This window comes from Gorilla gorilla, chromosome 2, assembly GCF_029281585.2.
Source record: "Gorilla gorilla gorilla isolate KB3781 chromosome 2, NHGRI_mGorGor1-v2.1_pri, whole genome shotgun sequence".
Lineage (NCBI taxonomy): Eukaryota > Metazoa > Chordata > Mammalia > Primates > Hominidae > Gorilla > Gorilla gorilla.
The window spans coordinates 211,859,245-211,883,134 of record NC_086017.1 but is presented as its reverse complement, the minus strand read 5'-3'; the positions used below and the strand labels follow the sequence as shown (position 1 = coordinate 211,883,134).

General features: G+C 38.7%; 1 non-coding gene across 1 annotated transcript; it reads left to right on the top strand.

The window, feature by feature from the left end:
* The first annotated feature begins 14,468 nt into the window (after window positions 1–14,468).
* LOC129532791 (U6 spliceosomal RNA) lies at window positions 14,469–14,575 on the top strand. The gene has a single exon (XR_008678726.1). It is a non-coding gene; the product is annotated as a U6 spliceosomal RNA (small nuclear RNA).
* The last annotated feature ends 9,315 nt before the right edge of the window (window positions 14,576–23,890 follow it).

Here is a 23,890-nt window from a genome sequence, read left to right as displayed (position 1 = left end):
TGTATAAACATGGAAATATCTACACCGCTATCTGTATAAACATGGACATATCTACACCACTATCTCTATAAACGTGGAAATATCTACGCTGCTATCTCTGTAAACGTGGAAATATCTACACCGCTATCTCTATAAACAGGGAAATATCTACGCCGCCGTCTCTATAAACATGGAAATATCTACACTGCCATCTCTATAAACACGGAAATAACTAAACCGCTATCTCTATAAACATGAAAATATCTACACCGCCATCTGTATGAACATGGAAATGTCTAAACCGCCAACTCTATAAACATGGAAATATCTACAGCGCCATCTGTAGGAACATGGAAATATCTACACCGCTATCTCTATAAACATGGAAATATCTACACCGCTATCCGCATAACAGTGGAGATATCTGCACCGCTATCTGAATAAACTTGGAAATATCCACACCGCTATCTGTGTAAACATGGTAATATCTACACCGCTATCTCTAAAAACATGGAAATATCTTCACCGCTATCTGTATAAACCTGGAAATATCTACACCGCTATCTGTATAAACATGGAAATATCTACACCGCCATCTGTTTGAACATTGAAGTGTCTAAACCGCCAACTCTATAAACATGGAAATATCTACAGTGCCATCTGTAGGAACATGGAAATATCTACACCGCTATCTCTATAAACTTGGAAATATCTACACCGCTATCTGAATAACAGTGGAAATATCTACACCTCTATCTGAATAAACTTGGAAATATCCACACCGCTATCTGTGTAAACATGGAAATATCTACACCACCAACTGTAAGAACATGGAAATATCTACACCGCTATCTCCATAAACATGGAAATATCTTCACCGCTATCTGTATAAACATGGAAATATCTACACAGCCATCTGTAGGAACATGGAAATATCTACACCGCTATCTGTATAAACATGGAAATATCTACAGCGATATCTCTATAAACATGGAAATATCTACACCGCTATCTGTATAAACATGGAAATATCTACACCGCCGTCTGTGTAAACATGGAAATGTCTACACCGCTATCTCTTAAAACTTGGAAATATCTACACCGTTATGTGCATAAACATGGAAATATCTTCACCGCCATCTGTATGAACATGGAAATATCTACACTGCCAACTATATAAACATGGAAATATCTACAACGCCATCTGTATGACCATGGAAGTATCTACACCGCCAACTCTATAAACATGGAAATATCTGCACCGATATCTGTATAAACATGGAAGTATCTACACCGCTATCTGTGTAAACATGGAAATATCTACACCGCTATCTCTATAAACATGGAAATATCTGCACCGTCATCTGTATGAGCATGGAAATATCTACACCGCCATCTTTCTGAACATGGAAATATCTACACCGCTATCTATATAAACATGGATATATCTACACCGCTGTCTCTATAAACTTCGAAATATCTACACCGCTCTCTGTATAAACATGGAAATATCTACAGTTCTCTCTATAAACATGGAAATACCTACACCGCTACCTCTATAAACATGCAAATATCTACAGTGCTGTCTCTATAAATATGGAAATATCTACACCGCTATCTCTATAAACATGTAAATATCTACACCGTCGTCTCTATAAACATGGAATTATCTTCACCGCTATCTGTATAAACGTGGAAATATCTACACCGTTGTCTCTGCACACATGTAAATATCTACACAGCTATCTCTATAAACGTGGAAATATCTACACCGCTATCTTTATAAACGTGGAAGTATCTACACCGCTGTCTCTGTAAATCTGGAAATATCTACACTGCTATCTCTATATACCTGGAAATATCTACAGCGCTATCTCTGAAAACACATAAACATTTACACCGCTATATGTATAATCATGGTAAAATTTACACTGCTATCTCTATAAACATGGAAATATCTACACCGCTATCTGTGTAAACATGGGAATATCTTCACCGCTATCTCTATAAACATGGAAATATCTACACTGTTATCTGTATAAAGATGGAAACATCTCCACCGCTATCCCTAAAAACATGGAAATATTTACACCGCTGTCTGTATAAACACGGAAATATCTACACCACTATCTGTATGTACATAGAAATATCTACACCACCATCTGCATAAACGTGGAAATATCTACACCGCCATCTGTATACACATGAAAATACCTACACCACTATCTGTATAAACGTGGAAATAACTACACAACCATCTGTATAAACATGGAAATATCTACACCTCTATCTGAATAAACATGGAAATATCTACACCGCCATCTGAAGAAACATGGAATTATCTACACCGCTATCTTTATAAACATGGAAATATCTACTTGCCATCTGTATAAACAAACCAATATCTACACCGCTATCTCTATAAACATGGAAATATCTACAGCGCTATCTCTATAAACATAGAAATATCTACACCGCTATCTGTATAAACATGGAAATACCTACACCGCCATCTGTATAAACATGAAACTATCTACACTGATATCTCTATAAACACGTAAATATCTACACCACCATCTCTATAAACATGGAAATATCTACACCACCATCTCTATAAACATGGCTATATCTAAACCGCCTTCTCTATAAACATGCAAATATCTGCACCGCCATCTGTATAAACATGGAAATACCTACACCGCTACCTCTATAAACATTGAAACAACTACACCGCTATCTATACAAATGAGGATATATCTACGCTGCCATCTCTATAAACCTGGAAATATCTACACCGCTTTCTCTAGAAACATGGAAATATCTACACCACTATCTGTAGAAACATGGAAATATCTACACCGCTATCTCTACAAATATGGAAATATCTACACCGCTATCTCTATGAACATGGAGATATCTACACCGCTATCTGTATGAACAAGTAAATATGTACACAGCTATCTGTATAAACATGGAAATATCCACACCGCCATCTGTATAAACATGGAAATGCCTACACTGCTATCTGTATAAACATGGAAATATCTACAACGCCATCTGTATAAATATGGAAATATCTAAACCTCCATCTGAAGAAACATGGAAATGTCTACAATGTCGTCTGTATAAACAAGGAGATATCTACACCGCTATCTCTATAAACATGGAAATATCTACAAAGCTATCTCTATAAACATGGAAATAACTACACCGCTATCTGTATAAGCATGGAAATATCTACATCACCATCTCTATAGACATGGAAATAACTACACCGCCATCTCTACAAACTTGGAAATATCTACATCGCTACCTCTATAAACATGGAAATATCTACACCGGTATCTGTATAAACATGGAAATATCTACAACGTTATCTGTATAAACATGGAAATATCTACAATGGTATCTGAATAAACATGGAAACATCTACACCGGTATCTCTATAAACGTGGAAACATCTACAGCGCTATGTGTATAAACATGGAAATATCTACACCGCTATCTGTATAAACATGGACATATCTACACCGCTATCTCTATAAACGTGGAAATATCTACGCTGCTATCTCTGTAAACGTGGAAATATCTACACCGCTATCTCTATAAACATGGAAATATCTACGCCGCCGTCTCTATAAACATGGAAATATCTACACTGCCATCTCTATAAACACGGAAATAACTAAACCGCTATCTCTATAAACATGAAAATATCTACACCGCCATCTGTATGAACATGGAAATGTCTAAACCGCCAACTCTATAAACATGGAAATATCTACAGCGCCATCTGTAGGAACATGGAAATATCTACACCGCTATCTCTATAAACATGGAAATATCTACACCGCTATCCGCATAACAGTGGAGATATCTGCACCGCTATCTGAATAAACTTGGAAATATCCACACCGCTATCTGTGTAAACATGGTAATATCTACACCGCTATCTCTAAAAACATGGAAATATCTTCACCGCTATCTGTATAAACCTGGAAATATCTACACCGCTATCTGTATAAACATGGAAATATCTACACCGCCATCTGTTTGAACATTGAAGTGTCTAAACCGCCAACTCTATAAACATGGAAATATCTACAGTGCCATCTGTAGGAACATGGAAATATCTACACCGCTATCTCTATAAACTTGGAAATATCTACACCGCTATCTGAATAACAGTGGAAATATCTACACCTCTATCTGAATAAACTTGGAAATATCCACACAGCTATCTGTGTAAACATGGAAATATCTACACCACCAACTGTAAGAACATGGAAATATCTACACCGCTATCTCCATAAACATGGAAATATCTTCACCGCTATCTGTATAAACATGGAAATATCTACACCGCTATCTGTATAAACATGGAAATATCTACAGCGATATCTCTATAAACATGGAAATATCTACACCGCTATCTGTATAAACATGGAAATATCTACACCGCCGTCTGTGTAAACATGGAAATGTCTACACCGCTATCTCTTAAAACTTGGAAATATCTACACCGTTATGTGCATAAACATGGAAATATCTTCACCGCCATCTGTATGAACATGGAAATATCTACACTGCCAACTATATAAACATGGAAATATCTACAACGCCATCTGTATGACCATGGAAGTATCTACACCGCCAACTCTATAAACATGGAAATATCTGCACCGATATCTGTATAAACATGGAAGTATCTACACCGCTATCTGTGTAAACATGGAAATATCTACACCACTATCTCTATAAACATGGAAATATCTGCACCGTCATCTGTATGAGCATGGAAATATCTACACCGCCATCTTTCTGAACATGGAAATATCTACACCGCTATCTATATAAACATGGATATATCTACACCGCTGTCTCTATAAACTTCGAAATATCTACACCGCTCTCTGTATAAACATGGAAATATCTACAGTTCTCTCTATAAACATGGAAATACCTACACCGCTACCTCTATAAACATGCAAATATCTACAGTGCTGTCTCTATAAATATGGAAATATCTACACCGCTATCTCTATAAACATGTAAATATCTACACCGTCGTCTCTATAAACATGGAATTATCTTCACCGCTATCTGTATAAACGTGGAAATATCTACACCGTTGTCTCTGCACACATGTAAATATCTACACCGCTATCTCTATAAACGTGGAAATATCTACACCGCTATCTTTATAAACGTGGAAGTATCTACACCGCTGTCTCTGTAAATCTGGAAATATCTACACTGCTATCTCTATATACCTGGAAATATCTACAGCGCTATCTCTGAAAACACATAAACATTTACACCGCTATATGTATAATCATGGTAAAATTTACACTGCTATCTCTATAAACATGGAAATATCTACACCGCTATCTGTGTAAACATGGGAATATCTTCACCGCTATCTCTATAAACATGGAAATATCTACACTGTTATCTGTATAAAGATGGAAACATCTCCACCGCTATCCCTAAAAACATGGAAATATTTACACCGCTGTCTGTATAAACACGGAAATATCTACACCACTATCTGTATGTACATAGAAATATCTACACCACCATCTGCATAAACGTGGAAATATCTACACCGCCATCTGTATACACATGAAAATACCTACACCACTATCTGTATAAACGTGGAAATAACTACACAACCATCTGTATAAACATGGAAATATCTACACCTCTATCTGAATAAACATGGAAATATCTACACCGCCATCTGAAGAAACATGGAATTATCTACACCGCTATCTTTATAAACATGGAAATATCTACTTGCCATCTGTATAAACAAACCAATATCTACACCGCTATCTCTATAAACATGGAAATATCTACAGCGCTATCTCTATAAACATAGAAATATCTACACCGCTATCTGTATAAACATGGAAATACCTACACCGCCATCTGTATAAACATGAAAATATCTACACTGATATCTCTATAAACACGTAAATATCTACACCACCATCTCTATAAACATGGAAATATCTACACCGCTATCTGTATTAACATGGAAATATCTACACCGCTATCTCTGTAAACATTTAAACATTTACACCGCTATCTGTGTAAACATGGAATTACCTAACCCGCTATCTGTATAAACATGAAAATATCTACAACGCTATCTCTATAAACATGTATACATTTACACCACTATCTGTATAAACATGGAAATATCTACACCGCTATCTGTATAAACATGGAAATATCTACTCCGCTATCTCTATAAAATGGAAATATCTACACCGCTATCTGTATAAACTTGGAAATAACTACACCGCTACCTGTATAAACATCGAAATATCTACACTGCTGTCTGTATAAACCTGGAAATGTCTACACCGCTATCTCTATAAACATGGAAATATCTACACCGTTATCTGTATAAACATGGAAGTATCTACATCGCTATCTCTATAAACACGGAAATATCTACACTGCTGTCTCTATAAACATTAAAACATTTACACCGCTATCTATAAACATGGAAATATCTTCACCGCTCTCTGTATAAACATGGAAATATCTACTGCAATATCTCTATAAAGTGGAAATATCTACACTGCTCTCTTTATAAACACAGAAATATCTACACCGCTCCCTGTGGAAATGTGGAAACATCTACAACGCTGTCTGTATAGACATGGAAATATCTTCACCGCTGTCTGTATAAACCTGCAAATATCTACACCGCTATCTCTATAAACATGGAAATATCCACACCGCTATCTCTATAAACATGGAAATATCCACACCGCTATCTGTATAAACATGGAAATATCCACACCGCTTTCTGTATAAACATGGAAGTATCTACACCGCTACCTGTATAAACATGGAAATACCTACACCGCTACCTGTATAAACATGGAAATACCTACACCGCTACCTGTATATACATGGAAATATCTACACTGTTATCTGTATAAACATGGAAATATCTACACCGCTATCTGTATAAACATGGAAATATCTACACCGCTTTCTGTATAAACATGGAAATATCTACACCGCTATCTGTATAAACATGGAAATATCTACACCGCTGTCTACACCTTCTTTCTACACCTTCTATCTACACCTTCTTTCTAGGACCCACTGACTCTCTTTTAATCTGATCTTCCATTCACACTTCCCTCCCAGGCATTGTGGAGTTTCATCTGCAAGCTGCTCTCTACACAGTATTTCTGAAAAAGATGGCTTCATTCTTACAAAGTGATGTCAGACTTCTAGAGTGAATTTATTTTGGAGGTGTTTGTCAAGACCGAATGCTGCCAGGGAGCCCCCTAGAGCTCAGACTCATGTCCTCACGCAGGCATTGGAATTGGTTTGTTGTCAATGGCGTTTTAGAAAACTCTGATTTGTTTTTGTTTTTGTTTTTGTTTTTTTGAGACAGAGTCTTGCTCTGTCACCCAGACTGGAGTGCAGTGGTGCGATCTCGGCTCACTGTAACCTCCAACTCCTGGGTTCAAGCGATTTTCCTGCCTCAGCTGGGACTACAGCACACGCCACCATGCCTGGCTAATTTTTTGTATTTTTAGTAGAGACGGGGTTTCGCCTTGTTAGCAAGGATGGTCTCGATCTCCTGACCTCGTGATCCGCCCGGCTTGGCCTCCCAAAGTGCGGGGATTACAGGTGTGAGCCACTGCACCTAGCCTGCAAAGCTCTTTCTTAATAAAAGCTGAGACTGGTCTCAGAGAATACAACAGCAAGAAGAGAAAAATTCATCCCTGTTCAAGGACCACACAGGCAGGGATCAAGGTGGAAAGAGATGGTTGTTGGAGAGAATGTCATAGAGACCCATGTTTAACTCATTCATGTCCTCAAGTTGAACAGTGCTTTGTTGCTGGGGGCCGAATGCCTCAGGTCTCCAGGATGTGCAGTTCAGATGCCCAACACTTTCCAGACGGTAGATTAAAAGTCTCTGCTTAAATATTGAGGCTGGTGGTTCTGTTACTGAGAGCTGTACACTTAAGAGCCTCCAACACATGATTGTGGGTGTCCCACAATAAAACACTTGCTGCAATATTCAACCCCAGACTTGGCTTGAAGAGGAAGATCCCTTCTGATGGTGAGGAGGAGGATGCCGAACCATCCAAGGTCAAGGTGGAGCCCCTGCATAAGCTGTGCTAGTCAATACAGGCAGGACTCCTTGCACCTCAGATAATTATCTGATTGGGACTCCATAGGCCATAAGTTTAAAGAAGGTACTGCTCAAACCCAAGTGGATCATTTCTTGGGCAAAACTTAAAGACCCAATGAAGTGAAAACACCTATTATTTTGCTCTGGTTATGGGAAAGAGGATATCTCCTGTTAGCACACTGCAATGGTATACCTAGCAATTCAGATACTAGTTTGTCTGGGAGCAGTCAGGAAACATGAACAGGAAGCAGAAGAGTCACCCCATTCCCTTGAATAAATGGGCTCTGATGACCCTGGAGGATGGAGCTCTAAATGAAAAAAATGGAACAATCAGACTGGGTGCCAGATGTCAGCAGTGAGACAGATGGTGAGGCCAGGTAAAGTCACATGCAGCACCCAACAACCTCTCTCATTCCTAATAAAAAGATAGTAAGGGCTCCTTTGCCTCTCAGGTTATAAAGATTAGCCTACATCTGCCAGGCTCTCCAGAGGTGAGATTCTGGGACTCTGAGTCTGGAAAAAACATTACTGGAAACTAGGATCAGGGAAGAAGCTGTCCCCTCTCGTCATCCTCAGCCTTCATTCATGCTGCCACTGTAGAGCAGTCATATAGACTCTGAGCATGACATCCTCAGTGTTAGACAGAGCTTGTCTGGGGTCACAGCATGGTGAGAAAAGGAGCCAGAACTGGATAGAGAGGCGCTGGAGAGGACAGAGGGAGAGATGTTGGTTAACACTCAGTAAGGAGGGCTGCCCAATCCATACTTGAGCATGCGAAGCCTGGCATCACCTCATATATAGAAATATGACCCTGGGGACAGAGTTCTGAGACACAGCAGAGCAAAAAACCATGTCGTCTTTACCTCCAAGAAGAAAAGTTTAAGTGAAGTTGGAAGAGACTTTTGCAGGTACTGTGAAGAACACACTAGGGAGAAAGAGAAATAAACATTCTCTGCACTCTCTTGGAGGCTTTATTCTTCCAGATGCTTAGATTGCAAGTAATAATAACCCAGACTACATTAACAGGAAAAAGAATAATGTATTAGCTCATAGAACTGAAAGCACAGGAATAAGTGCCTGTTTCAGGCAAAATTAGATCCAAGGCCTCCAACAATGTTTTCTGGAAATTGTTGCTCTGATTCTGCTTTCCTCTTGATGTGATTTGGATGTGTGTCACTGCCCAAATCTCATTTTGAATTATAATCTCCAATGTTAGCAGTAGGGCCTGGTGGGAAGCGATTTAAATCATGGGGGCAAATTTCTCATGAATTGTTCGGCACAGTCCCCTTGGTGCTGTCCTCAAAATAGTGAGCAAGTTCTAGAGAGATCTGGCCATTTAAAAGTGTATGAAACCGAGACAGCCAAGTGTAAAGGGGTCCCCAGAGAAACTCCAAATGGCCTGCGCACTGGGAGGGGTGCACACTGGGGTGGAGCCTCGGGAAGTTGGTGCTGTTTGCAGCCAGAAGGAGCCTGGCCCCTCCTCTTCCTGGGCGGAACGTGGGATTCAGTCTGCGAGGCGGGAAGCACACTAGCAGGGTTCTGGCTTTGTAGAAGGTCCCTGTTGGGGTTTTTTTCCCTTTTGCCCAATAATTTCCATTTATTCTCACCCTTCAAAGTGTCTGCAAGCCTGATCTCTCATGGCCATGTGACAAGAACCCAGCTCTTAGCTGAACTAAGGGAAAAGTCCTACAACAAAACCTCCCTCCCCACTCTCTATCTCTCTTCCTCCTGCTCCAACTATGAGAGAAGCCTGCTCTCCTTTCACCTTCCCCCATGATTGTGCAGCCTGAAGAACCATGAGCCAATTAAACCTCTTTTCTTATAAATTATCCAGTCTTAGGTATTTATTTATAGCAATGTGAGAATGAACTAATAGACTTCTCTATTAAGCTTCATTTTCAGGCAGGCTCCCTCACCCCTTCTGGAGAACATCAGCTACTCTAGGCTTACAGTCTACAGTTTAACAATCCCAGGGAAAAAAACAAGACCCTTTTTCAATATTTCCAGCAGAAGTCCAGGCATTGATACCAATTGGTACAGCTTGGTCCTGTGCCCATCACTGGTTGGGCCAATTAGTGTGCCTAGAAGGACATGTGGTCTGATACATTAAGCTCACATCATGACCTTGCCTCTGACACCTGTAGGAGGGATGAGAGCTCCTCTTTATAGGACTGAATTGAGAGTGGGAGGGCTTAGCTCTCCAGAAGAAAACAGGTGCACTGTTCCTCAAAGAAGGAGTGTTGGGAAGGTGAAACAAGTGTTCACTCACCCAGTGGCCTAGGAAGCCACTTCTGCCATAAAATTGCAATACGGGTAAATGCTGGCGCTCTGAACACAGGCAGGGGTGGGCTTGAGTCCTTATGACTTATTAGTATGAGCTCAGTGAATGATTTCACTCCTCTAGGCCTCAGGTTTCTCACTGTAAAGTGAGAATACTGCCTTCTTTGTGGGTATACTGGGAGAGTGAAATGAAACAATATTAAATATTCATTCAAAGCTAAAATTAATAGTACCTTTTCCCAACCTCCCCTAGCAGCTTCAGCTTAGATTAAACTGAAAGTAGATTTTGTCTGCTTTCTTCATAACTATTTCCCTATTCTTTATAGAAAGTAGGCATCCTTGTATACAGTTGCCATAGTGTCAACATTTGTTGAATAAATGAATGAATGATGACAAAATTAATACATTTCTGGAGAATTCCTACTTTTCAAATATCAGCTCCCAAGCCCTAGCAAACAGAATGAATTATCCCCTCCTCTGTGTCTGCTGGTATTTTTAATTAACTCCTCTTCCAGCTCTTATCAGCCAGAATGTGAACCAGGACTGTGTGTGACTCAACTCAAGCTCCTACTGCCTAGCACCCAGCCCAGTTTATGTTGCTGAATAAAAAAGATCAGCTAGTCCAAACGCCTCACTTTGCAGATGTTCTAATAGAGCCCCAGAGAGCTTAATTTGCCAGAAGCCCCACAGCTTACCGAGTGATCCATGACTTCTAGTCTATTCTTTTTTCTACTTCATACTCAGGACTGTGTTTTTTTCATGCTGCCATGAGCAATGCACACTGCCAGGAATAAAGCGAAGTTCTTGGTCCTCTAGAAAGGAAGGGGCATCTTCAGTATGAAAAGTCATCATCCTTAAAGAGTGGCATCAAGTACCAAATGCAAGTGTAAGGGTCATTCACTTGCTTCATACCACATATAAACACATTTTTAGTTTCAACATTTTTGTTTTTATTTTTGTTTTTGCAACCTTTGCTTCTTTCCAATAACTCAGGCAAGGCTCAGCCATTCCTACCCATCCTCCCCACACATGCATACCCAATTCCCAACTATGGTTGGAGGAGGCCAACAGGCCTTATTCGGGCTGGAGACTGAATGCTAAGCCCACAGCAGTGGGTTGTTAACCTCCTCACACTATGCCATCCCTTTTTCTGTCTGAAGGAAGAGGTCCCAGCAGGTACTAAGGTAGCATCTCCCCTTCCCTGACTGCTCCTAAACCCAGTTTCCCAAAATCCACGTACCCTGCCCAGTTAAATTCTATTCAAACAGAATCCACCAGAAACACATTCAAGATTATTTATGCTATTTTCCTTACTGGAGACTATGAAAAGACATTTCTCTTATTCATTTACTAATTCGACAAACATTTTAGCAGATACCTGTACTATGTGCCAGGCACTGAGCGTACAAGAACAAATAAATGAATCATGAAGAATGTATGCAGGGCTAAGGCAACTATGTAATCCCTTAATAGTTTTTGTATCAGAATCCCCAAAGCAGAACTTTCTCATTCACCAACCTCTCCCCGCACCCCTCCCCCGACAAACACCAATACTTAACTCAAAGAGCATGTCGTTAATAGCTTTTTAATTAAGAGGAAAGTTTCTTTCAAGGTAAGCTGAATCTTTTGGCTGCAAAAAGGTGTTCTTCTTATAAAAATAAAAAAAACAGCAGGTAGGTCTCTCATATTGATAGAAAGAAGGTTGATGGTGATGTATTCACTGCTTCCTTAATACCAGGAGGAAGGGCTGAATCTAAACTCAAAGTACGTGGAATGTTTTGATGTGAGAAGAAAGCAAAACATGTAAGACTCCATCAAAAATCCCGTTTGGAGGAGCTCAGAGGAGCAAGACATTTCTCCAAGACTCAGGTGCACTGCTAATATATCTGAATGAATTAACTCGGCTATGCATATTTTTCTTCCTCTCTTATTCCTAATGAATTCATTCATTTTGAAAATTTAATGACCCTAACTTAGTAGTGTTAAGCCAGGCTTCTAGAATGTTCCCTAGTATTCCAAAGCTCCTTCCTTACTAATTGTAAAAAAGTTTCCTTTTCAATTTATAAAAAGAGACATCTTGGCTTCTCATTTGTGCAAATATGTCATTTTCGAGTGAGGAAACTGAGACCCAGAGTACACAGCTAAGTAGCTCTAGATCCAAGACCCAAGCGTCTTATCTACAAATTGAGAATTACACTTAAAGAAGTCCATTCGATAACTGTATTCCTTGAAATTTACATAATAGTCTACCAATTATTAAGGGTCTATTATGTACTAGGTACTTTACATATTTTTTTAAGCCTCAAGTAAAACCTCCAAGATAGGGGTCACTAATGGATGCTGTTGAAGTGTTTAAATAATACCATTATATAGCACTTAGGGTGTACTGAATACTTCCTACATATTATCTCCAATTTTCACAAAAACCCTGCAAAGTATCATCAACCTTGTTTTATAGATACAAGACCTGGGTCTCGGAGGGATAAAGCAACTTGCGAAGCTCACGCAGCTAGGACATGAGTAGGGCTGCATCCAGATCTCAAAGCCTGTGTGCTACCCCTGAAATGCTGCCCATGTAGGCAGCCATAGACCTATCTCAGCCCAAATAAATAGCATCAAAGACTCTTTCTCTCAGGGGGCCTATTGTACACCATAGAAACACTCCCCAGCATGAGGTAGCTAACTAGAGTGATGGTGCAACTGATAAGATAGGTGACACTTCCAGGCAGGGCCGAGCTCTCAGCATAGTAGTGCCATGTAAGGGGACCTTGCATTATGGTTCTATCTGGGCCTTGGCTTGTCAGAGCCTGGAATTTCGCCCTACCATTTCATTTAGGGCTGGCCGGTATCCTTAAATTTTGTTTAATTTTAGCTGTATCACAAAACAACTATCATATAATGATTATAACGATGATGCTGATAACTACCATTTATTGAGTCCTATGTCACATGATGTGCTTTATGTACTTTGTCTCTAATTACTATGGAGATTGACTTACCCACCTAAAATGAAGCCCATTTCTCTTTCAGGACACATCCCCCTGTTGAATTGTGGTGTTTAAGAGATTTTTTTTCAGAACTGTTGCAGACAGAGGTGAGTTCCTATCTCCTTCTGCAATTACCTGCTGAATATCCTTGAGTGAGAGGTCATTGCCATAAAAATAACTTGCCAAAAGTTAATTTTCCTTATGCATAAGTCGTTGTTTTAGTCTGTTCAAGCTGCTATAACAAAATGCCATAGGCAGAAATTAATTACTCATGGTCCTAGAGGCTGGAAGTGCAAAGTCAAGACACTGGCAGATTTGGAGTCTGGTGAGGGTCTGCTTCCTGGATCATAGATGGCTGTCTTTTTCTGTGTTTTCACATGGTAAAAGGGGTAAGGAATCTTTCTGGGGTCTCTTTTATAAGGCCACTTGCTCTTTTAAATAAGGGTCCCACGTTGTTGCCAAGTGTACAAAAATAGAAAAGCTAAAATCAAAATGTTGGACTAAGATTAGATGCAGGAAAAGATGTAGACAGGATGTAAAACAAACAAGTATGTAGAGTCATGAATGGCTCGAAGTCAGACACAACAGCGTCACAAATAACAGTCTAAACACTGGTCATCTCTGAGATGTCTTCCACAGATTAATCTCACCCATTGCATACAGATGCTTCCATTTTATCTTAACATTTCGAGGTGATTCATTTTATTTTGAGGACCTACGTGCCATTCATTTTCTTCCACAGCTGCACCAACATACACACACATGCTCAAACATTAGTCTCAACCAAAAATTATATACACAAACAGACTGAAGCTGGGGATGCAGTCAGTCAGCCAGAAGTTGTTTGGTAAATTATCTATTCATTTGGAAGAAAAACAAAGTTAGATCCCTATCTCAAGCTACTGAATGAACAAAATTAAAACTCCAAAATGTAAACATTAAAAAAAACTATAAACATACCAGAGATGATACTTCAAGTTAGAGCAGCCTAAAAAGGTGGACAAATCCTCTCTCCGCCAAAACAAATATAAAAGTATAAAGTTGTTTTGCTCTCTTCAGCAGCACATGAACTAAAATTGGAATGATACAGAGAAGATTAGCATGGCCCCTGCACAAGGATGACACGCAAATTCATGAAGCATTTCATTTTTAAAAAAGTATAAAATTGTTTAAACAAGGGTTTTAGGACTGGAAATCAACCAAAAACAAATAATAAACTAAAAAGGGTCTATTCATGAAATCTACCCAAATGTCATATAAGAACAGCAAGAGTCTGAACTTACTGATTATTTCCTTCTATCATCTCACATGTATAGACATAGATAGATGAGTAGAAATTATCCTTTCTGCAGCCAGGCGAGGTGGTTCACACCTGTAATCCCTGCACTTTGGGAGGCCGAGGCTGGTGGATCACCTGAGGTCAGGAGTTCGAGACCAGCCTGGCCAACAATGATGAAACCCCACTTCTACTAAAAATACAAAAATTAGTCGGGCATGATGGCGGGTGCCTGTAATCCCAGCTACTTGGGAGGCTGAGGCAGGAGAATCACTTGAACACAAGAGGCAGAGGTTGCAGTGAGCCAAGATAGTGCCACTGCATTGTGGGCGACAACAGCAAAACTCTACCTCAAAAAAAAGAAAGAAAGAAAGAAAGAAAGAAAAATTATCCTTTCTGAAGAACACAGAAAAAAAAGGCTGGAGAAAAATGATCAGAGCCTCAGAGACCTCTGGGACAACATCAAGCACACAAACATACATATAATAAGAGTCCTGAAGGAGAGGAGAGCAGAAAAAAGGTTAAAAAAATTTTTTTTGAAGAAATAATGCCCTGAAAACCTCCCAACTATGCTGAAAAACATTAATCAGCAGGTTCAAGAAGCCCCACAAACCTAGGTAAGAAAAACACAAAGAGATTTGCACATCATAGTTAAATTGCTAAAAGCCAAAGACAATTTAAAAATCTTGAATGCAGTAAGAGAAAACTAACTCCCATGTACAGAAGAACAACAACATATTTAACAGCTGAGTTTCCATCAGAATCAATAGAGGCCAAAAGGCAGTAGAACAACATATTCAAAAGACTCAAAGAAAACAGTGTCAACCAATATGTCCAGCAAAATCCAGCATATAAACAGAACCAAAGACAAAAACCACATGATTATCTCAATAGATGCAGAAAAGGCCTTTGACAAAATTCAACGGCACTTCATGCTAAAAACGCTCAATAAATTAGGTATTGATGGGACGTATCTCAAAATAATAAGAGCTATCTATGACAAACCCACAGCCAATATCATACTGAATGGGTAAAAACTGGAAGCATTCCCTTTGAAAACTGGCACAAGACAGGGATGCCCTCTCTCACCACTCCTAGTCAACATAGTTCTGGCCAGGGCAATCAGGCAGGAGAAAGAAATAAAAGGTATTCAATTAGGAAAAGAGGAAGTCAAATTGTCCCTGTTTGCAGATGACATGATTGTATATCTAGAAAACCCCATCGTCTCAACTCAAAATCTCCTTAAGCTGATAAGCAACTTCAGCAAAGTCTCAGGATACAAAATCAATGTGCAAAAATCACAAGCATTCTTATACACCAATAACAGACAAACAGAGAGCCAAATCATGAGTGAACTCCCATTCACAATTGCTTCAAAGAAAATAAAATACCTGGGAATCCAACTTACAAGGGATGTGAAGGACCTCTTCAAGAAGAACTACAAACCACTGCTCAATGAAATAAAAGAGGATACAAACAAATGGAAGAACATTCCATGCTCATGGATAGGAAGAATCAACATTATGAAAATGGCCATACTGCCCAAGGTAATTTATAGATTCAATGCCATCCCCATCAAGCTACCAATGATTTTCTTCACAGACTTGGAAAAAACTACTTTAAATTTTATATGGAACCAAAAAAGAGCCTGCATTGCTAAGTCAATCCTAAGCCAGAAGAACAAAGCTGGATGCATCCCACTACCTGACTTCAAACTACACTACAAGGCTACAGTAACCAAAACAGCATGGTACCGGTACCAAAACAGAGATATAAACCAATGGAACAGAACAGAGCCCTCAGAAATAATACCACACATCTACAACTATCTGATCTTTGACAAACCTCACAAAAACAAGAAATGGGAAAAGGATTTCCTATTCAACAAATAGTGCTGGGAAAACTGGCTAGCCTTATGTAGAAAGCTGAAACTGGATCCCTTCCTTACTCCTTACACAAAAATTAATTCAAGATGGATTAAAGACTTAAATGTTAGACCTAAAACCATAAAAACCCTAGTAGAAAACCTAGGCAGTACCATTCAGGACATAGGCATAGGCAAGGACTACATGCCTAAAACACCAAAAGCAATGGCAACAAAAGCCACAATTGACAAATAGGATCTAATTAAACTAAAGAGCTTCTGCACAGCAAAAGAAACTACCATCAGAGTGAACAGGCAACCTACAGAATGGGAGAAAATTTTTACAATCTACCCATCTGACAAAGTGCTAATATCCAGAATCTACAAAGAACTCAAACAAATTTACAAGAAAAAAAACCCCCATCAACAAGTCAGCAAAGGATATGAACAGACACTTCTGAAAAGAAGACATTTATGCAGCCAACAGACACATGAAAAAATGCTCATCATCACTGGCCATCAGAGAAATGCAAATCAAAACCACAATGAGATACCATCTCACACCAGTTAGAATGGCGATCATTAAAAAGTCAGGAAACAACAGGTGCTGGAGAGGATGTGGAGAAATAGGAACACTTCTACACTGTTGGTGGGAATGTAAACTAGTTCAACCATTGTGGAAGTTGGTGTGGCGATTCCTCAGGGATCTAGAACTATAAAAACCATTTGACCCAGCCATCCCATTACTGGGTATATACCCAAAGGACTATAAATCATGCTGCTATAAAGACACATGCACACGTATGTTTATTGTGGCACTATTCATAATAGCAAAGACTTAGAACCAACCCAAAAGTCCAACAATGATAGACTGGATGAAGAAAATGTGGCACATGTACACCATGGAATACTATGCAGCCATAAAAAAAGATGAGTTCATGTCCTTTGTAGGGATATGGATGAAGCTGGAAACCATCATTCTCAGCAAACTATCGCAAGGACAAAAAACCAAACACCGCATGTTCTCACTCATAGGTGGGAATTGAACAATGAGAACACGTGGACACAGGAAGGGGAACATCACACACTGGGGCCTGTTGTGGAGTGGGGGGAGGGGGGAGGGATAGCATTGGGAGATATACCTAATGTTAAATGACGAGTTAATGGGTGCAGCACACCAACATGGCACATGTATACATATGTAACAAACCTGCATGTTGTGCACATGTACCCTATAACTTAAAGTATAATAAAAATATATATATATATAAAGAAGCTAAAATAAATTCATTCAAAGATATACAAAAACAGGCCGGGCACAGCAGCTCACGCCTGTTATCCCAGCATTTTGGGAGGCCGAGGCGGATGGGTCACTTCAGCTCAGGAGTTTGAGATCAGCCTGGCCAACATGGTGAAACCCCATCTCTACAAAAAATACAAAAATTAGCTGGGCGTGGTGGCAGTCACCTATAGTCCCAGCTACTCTGCAGACTGAGGCACAAGAATCACTTCAACTCCGGAGGTGGAGGTTGCAGTGAGCCAAGATCGTGCCACTGCACTCCAGCCTGGGTGACAGAGCGAGATTCTGCTCAAAAGAAAGATGAACAAAAACAGAATCTGTAGCTAGCAGAACTGTCCCATGAGAAATACTAAAGGAAGACTTTCAGGTTGAAAGAAAATGGTACCAGAAAATGAATCCGCAGAAAGAAATGAAGAGCAATGGAAATGATAAATATGTGGGTTAGCATAAAGGGCTGTATGAACAGGTTTTTTTCTCTTTTTTTATATGAGTTTGTTTTAAATGTTCTGTTTAAATATATATTTATAGATTATGTAAGTTCATATGATATATATATATACACATTTGTTAATATAAAATAGTTTAAAATGTTTGTTTAAATATTATATGACTGCATAAGGCAATCACTCTATCACTGTTCTGTCGGATTTATGGCATATATAAGTATAATAAATATAGCATTAATGGCTCAAAGAATGGGGAAATGGAGCTATATTAGAACAAAGTTGTTATATTTTTCAAAATTCCCAGCATTAAGCTAAAGTAGATTGTGATAAGATATGTATTATAATCCCTAGAGTAACCACAAAGAAAATTAAATTTCAAAATAGTTAATAAAATAACCTAGGACTTAAAATGTCTCACACTTAAAAAAAAAAGGATGTGTTTAACACAAGAGAAGGCAGCAAAATAGGATGGGGGGAAAAAAGACATGGGACATACAAAAACAAATAGTAAAATGGCAGATGTAAATCCAAAGATATCAACAATTAAATTAAATGTAATGGATTAAACACTCCAATCAAAAGGCAGTCATTATCAACATGTACGAAAAAGCACGGTCCAATACAGTCGTGTGCTACACCATGACATTTCAGTCAATGACAGGCCGCATATAGGACGGTGGTCCCATAGGATTATAAAGAAGCTGAAAAATTTCTGTTGCCTCGTGATGTCATATCTGTGGTAACGCTGCAGCACAAAGCATTACTCATGAGTCTCTGGTGAAGCTGGTGTAAACAAATCTACTACCAGTCATGTAAAAGTATAGCCCACATAATTATAGTTGCAGTCTCTAATGCTTGATAAAGATAATAAATGACTCCGCTACTGGTTTATGTATACACCGTACTATACCTTTTTTGTTGCTATTTTAGAGTGCACACCTACTTATTTTTTTTAACTGTAGAGCAGCCTCAGGCAGGTCCTTCAGGAGATATTCCCAAAGAAATTATTGCTGTCATAGGAAGTGACAGCTCCGTCCATGTTACTGACCCTGAAGACCTTCCAGTGGGACAAGATGTGGAGGTGGGAAACAGTGATATTGATGATCCTGACCCTCCCTGTAGAGCCCTAGACTAATGTGTGTGTTTGTCTCTTCGTTTTTAACAAAGAAGTTTGAAAAGTAGGGAAAAAGATTACAAATTTTAGAAATAAAAATTGAATAAGGCTATAAAGAAAGAAAATACTTTTGTACAGCTGTACAATATATGCTTTAAGCTAAGTGTTATTGCAAAAAAAGTCAAAAAGTTAAAATATTAAAAAGGATAAAAGCCAAGCTTGGTGGCTCATGCCTGTAATCCCTGCACTTTGGGAGGCCGAGGTGGGCAGATCACAAGGTCAGGAGATTGAGATTATCCTGGCCAACATGGTGAAACCCCATCTCTACTAAAAATACAAAAATTAGCTGGGAGTGGCGCCACGTGCCTGTAATTCCAGCTACTCAGGAGGCTGAGGCAGGAGAATCGCTTGAACCCAGGAGGCAGAGGCTGCAGTGAGCCAAGATCACACCACTGCACTCCAGCTTGGCAACAGAGCTAGTCTCTGCCTCAAAAAAATAAAAGGGTATAAATTTAAAAACTTGTAGTATGTAATGTTATTTTATTATCGAAGAAAGAAAACCATTTTTAATAAATTAAGTGTAGCCTAAGTGTACAGTGTGTATAAAGTCTGCAGTAGGGTACAGTAATGTCCTAGGCATTCACATTCAATTACCATTCACTCACTGACTCACCCAAAGCAACTTTAGTCCTACAAGCTCCATTCATGGGAAGTGCTCTATACAGGTGTTACATTTTTTATCTTTTATATCATATTTTTACTCTATCTCTTCTATCTTTAGAAATGTTTATATACACAAATAGTCATGATTATGTTACAATTTCCTGCAGTGTTGAGTACAGTAACATGCCGTACAGGTCTGTAGCCTAGGATCACTAGGTTATACCCTATAGTCTAGGTGTGTAGCAGGCTATACCATCTAGGTTTCTGGAAAGGTACATTTCTCAAAACATCCCTGTCGTTAATTGACACATGACTACATAAGCTGTCTTCAAGAAAAGCACTTTTAATTCAGACAAAAGTAGTTACAAAGTAAAAGAATGGGGAAAATATAGCTGGCTCATGCCTGTAATCCCAGCACTTTGGGAGGACCAGGTGGGCGAATCGCTTGAAGTCAGGAGTTCGAGACCAGCCTGGCCAACATGGTGAAACCCCATCTCTACTAAAAATACAAAAATTAGCTGGGCCTGGTGGTGCACACTTGTAATCTCAGCTACTCAAGAGGCAGGAGGCTGAGGCAAGAGAATCGCTTGAACGTGGGAGGCGGAGGTTGCAGTGAGCTGAGATTGCACCAGTGCACTCCAGCCTGGGTGACAGAGAGAGACTCTGTCTCAAAAAAAAAAAAAAAAAAAAAAAGAATGGAGAAAATATATGTAAATCATACAAAATGTTACCATAAGGGAGTTGAAGTACTTATGTTAATATCAGAAAAAAAATAGAATTTAAATCAAGAAATATTGGTAGGGATAAATAGCAACAATATTTCATAATGATAAAAGTATCAAAACATCAGAAACATAAAACAATTATAAAGACATAGGCATTGAATAACACATACATGCAGCAAACACTGACAGAATGGAAAGGAGAAATGGACAATTTAGTAATTGTAATTAGAAATTTTAAGTCCCTTCTCTAAGTAACTGATAGAATGGCTAGGCATAAAATGAATAAGGATATATAAATCTTGCACAACTGTCAACCAACTTTACCCAGCTAACATATAGAATGCTCCCACCCAACAGCAGGGTATACAGTCCTTTCACATCCACATGGAACATTTTCCAGGATAGAGCCTTTCCTGGATCACGAAACTAGTCTCAATAAACTTAAAAGGATTGAAGTCATCTGAAGTATGTCCTCCAACCCTGATGGAACTAAATTGAAAATTAACGACAGAAAGAAATTTGGTAAACCCTCAAACATTTGAAAAACATACTTCTAAATAACCATGGAGGCCAGGAGCGGTGGCTCATGCCTGTAATTCCAACAATTTGGGAGGCTGAGGAGGGTAGATTACCTGAGGTGAGGAGTTCGAGACCAGCCTGGCCAACATGGCGAAACCCCATATCTACTAAAAATACAAAAATTAGCCAGCATGGTGGCACGCACCTGTAGTCGCAGCTACTCAGGAACCTGAGGCAGGAGAATTACTTGAACTGGGAGGCAGAGGTTGCAGTGAGCTGAGACTGAGCCACTGCACTCCAGTCTGGAAGACAGCATGAGACTCCGTCTGTGAAACCCCGTATCTACTAAAAATACAAAAATTATCTGGCATGGTGGCACACGCCTGTAGTCACAGCTACTCAGGAGGCTGAGGCAGGAGAATCACCTGAACCTGAGAAGTGGATGCTGCAGTGAGCCGAGGTCGTGCCATTGCACTCCTGTCTGGCCAATAAGAGCAAAACACCACCCACCCCCCCAAAATAAAATAATAAATAAATAAATAATTTAATAACCATGGGTCAAAGAAAAAAAATCATAAGGTTAATTAGAAAACATTTCAAACTGAATGAAAACAAAACCACTGAAATCTCTGAGGGTAGCTAATGCAAAGCCTAAAAGAAAGTTTATAGCTTTAAATGCTTAAATTAGAAGGAAGAAAGATCTATAATCCATAATCTAATCTTTCACTTCAAAAGGTAGAAAAAGAAGGGCAAATTAAACCCAAAGTAAATTGAAGGAAACAATAGCAATCAAAATACAAATCAATAAAATAAAAACAGTAAGGAAGAAAGTCAAAAGCTGATTATTTGAAAAGAGAAATACAGTTGATAAAATTTTCCCTAGACTGACAAAGAAAAAAAGAAATAAGACATAAATTATGAAAATCAGGAATGAAAAGGGAATGTAGCTACTGACCCTACAGAAAGGATTTTAAGAGAATACTATGAACAGCTTTATGCCAGCAAATTACACAACATAGATGAAATGTATAAATTCCTAGAAAGACAAAAATTACCAAAACTGACTCAATCAGAAATTTAAAATCTGAGGAGACTGATAACAAATAAGAAATTGAATTAGTAACAAAATCTTCCCACAAAAAAAAACTCTAGGCCCAGATGACTTTACTGGTCAATTGTATCCAATATTTAAGGAAGCAATCTTGCCAATCCTATACAAACTCTTCAGAAAATCTGTGTATTTGTTTATGAGGGCTGCCATCACAAAGTACTGCACTATGTGGCTTAAACTATGGAAATTTACTGTCTCACAGTTCTAGAGGCTACAAGTCCAAGACCAAGGTGTTGGTAGGTTGGTTCCTTCCAAGGACTGTGAGGGAAGGGTCTGTTCCAGGCCTCTTTCACTGGCTTGCAGAGTCATCTTCCGCCTGTCTTCACATTCTCTCCCCTCTGTCTGTGTCTGTGTCCAAATTTCCGCTTCTTACAAGGACACCAGTCGTATTGGATTGGGACCCACCCTAAAGACCTCATTTTAACTTGATTACCTCTATAGAAACCTCATCTCCAAATAAGAGCACATTCTGAGGCACTGGCACTTAGCATTTTAACGTATATATTTGGGAAGGAGGGCACAGTTCAACCGATACCAATAGGTGAGGAGGAAATATTTCCTAACTCATTCGATGAGGCCAGTATCATTACCCAGATACCAACACAATACAAAGATATCAGAAGTAGGAAAAACTATCAACTAAAATCTCTCATAAAAATAGATGCAAAAACTCTTTAAAAATAATACTAGCAAACTGAATACATAAACATATATTTTTAAGTACCCACCATGACAAAGTGGGAATTACCCCAGGAAAGTAAGGTTAGATTAACATCTTAAAATATATTAATATTACATACCATATTAATAGAATAAAGAATAAAAATCGCATGATTATCAACAGATATAGGAAAATCATTTGACAAAATCCATGATAAAATAAAAAGAACTTTCCACAAAGTAGAAAAAAGCAGAACTTCTTCAACCTTATAAAGAGCTTTTCTCAAGAAACCTGTATCTATGTGATATTTGATGGTGAAAGACTGAGATCAGAAACAAGACAAGCATGTCCATTCTTAACACTTCTATTGAAAATTTTACTGAAAATTATAGCCAGGGATAGACTGGAAAAAAATAATAAAAGGCATCCAGGCTGGGAAAAAAGAAATAAAACTGTCCTTAATCACAGAAGATGTGTGTAGAAAATCTGATGGAATCTATTTTAAAAAACCTGCTAGAACTAATGAGTAAGTTTAGGAAGGTTGCAGGATATAAAACCAATATAAAAAATCAATTGTATTTTATATGCTAGCAATGAACAATCTAAAATGATATTAAGGAAAAAAATTGCACTCGCAATACAATAAAAAATAATAAAACACTTGGGAAAATATCAACAAAAGAAGTGTAAGACTCATACACTGAGAATTTCGAAACGTTTTGTGAAGATCTAAATAAATGGAGAAATATGTTATGTTCCATGGCATTTTATTATATTTATAGCATAGTT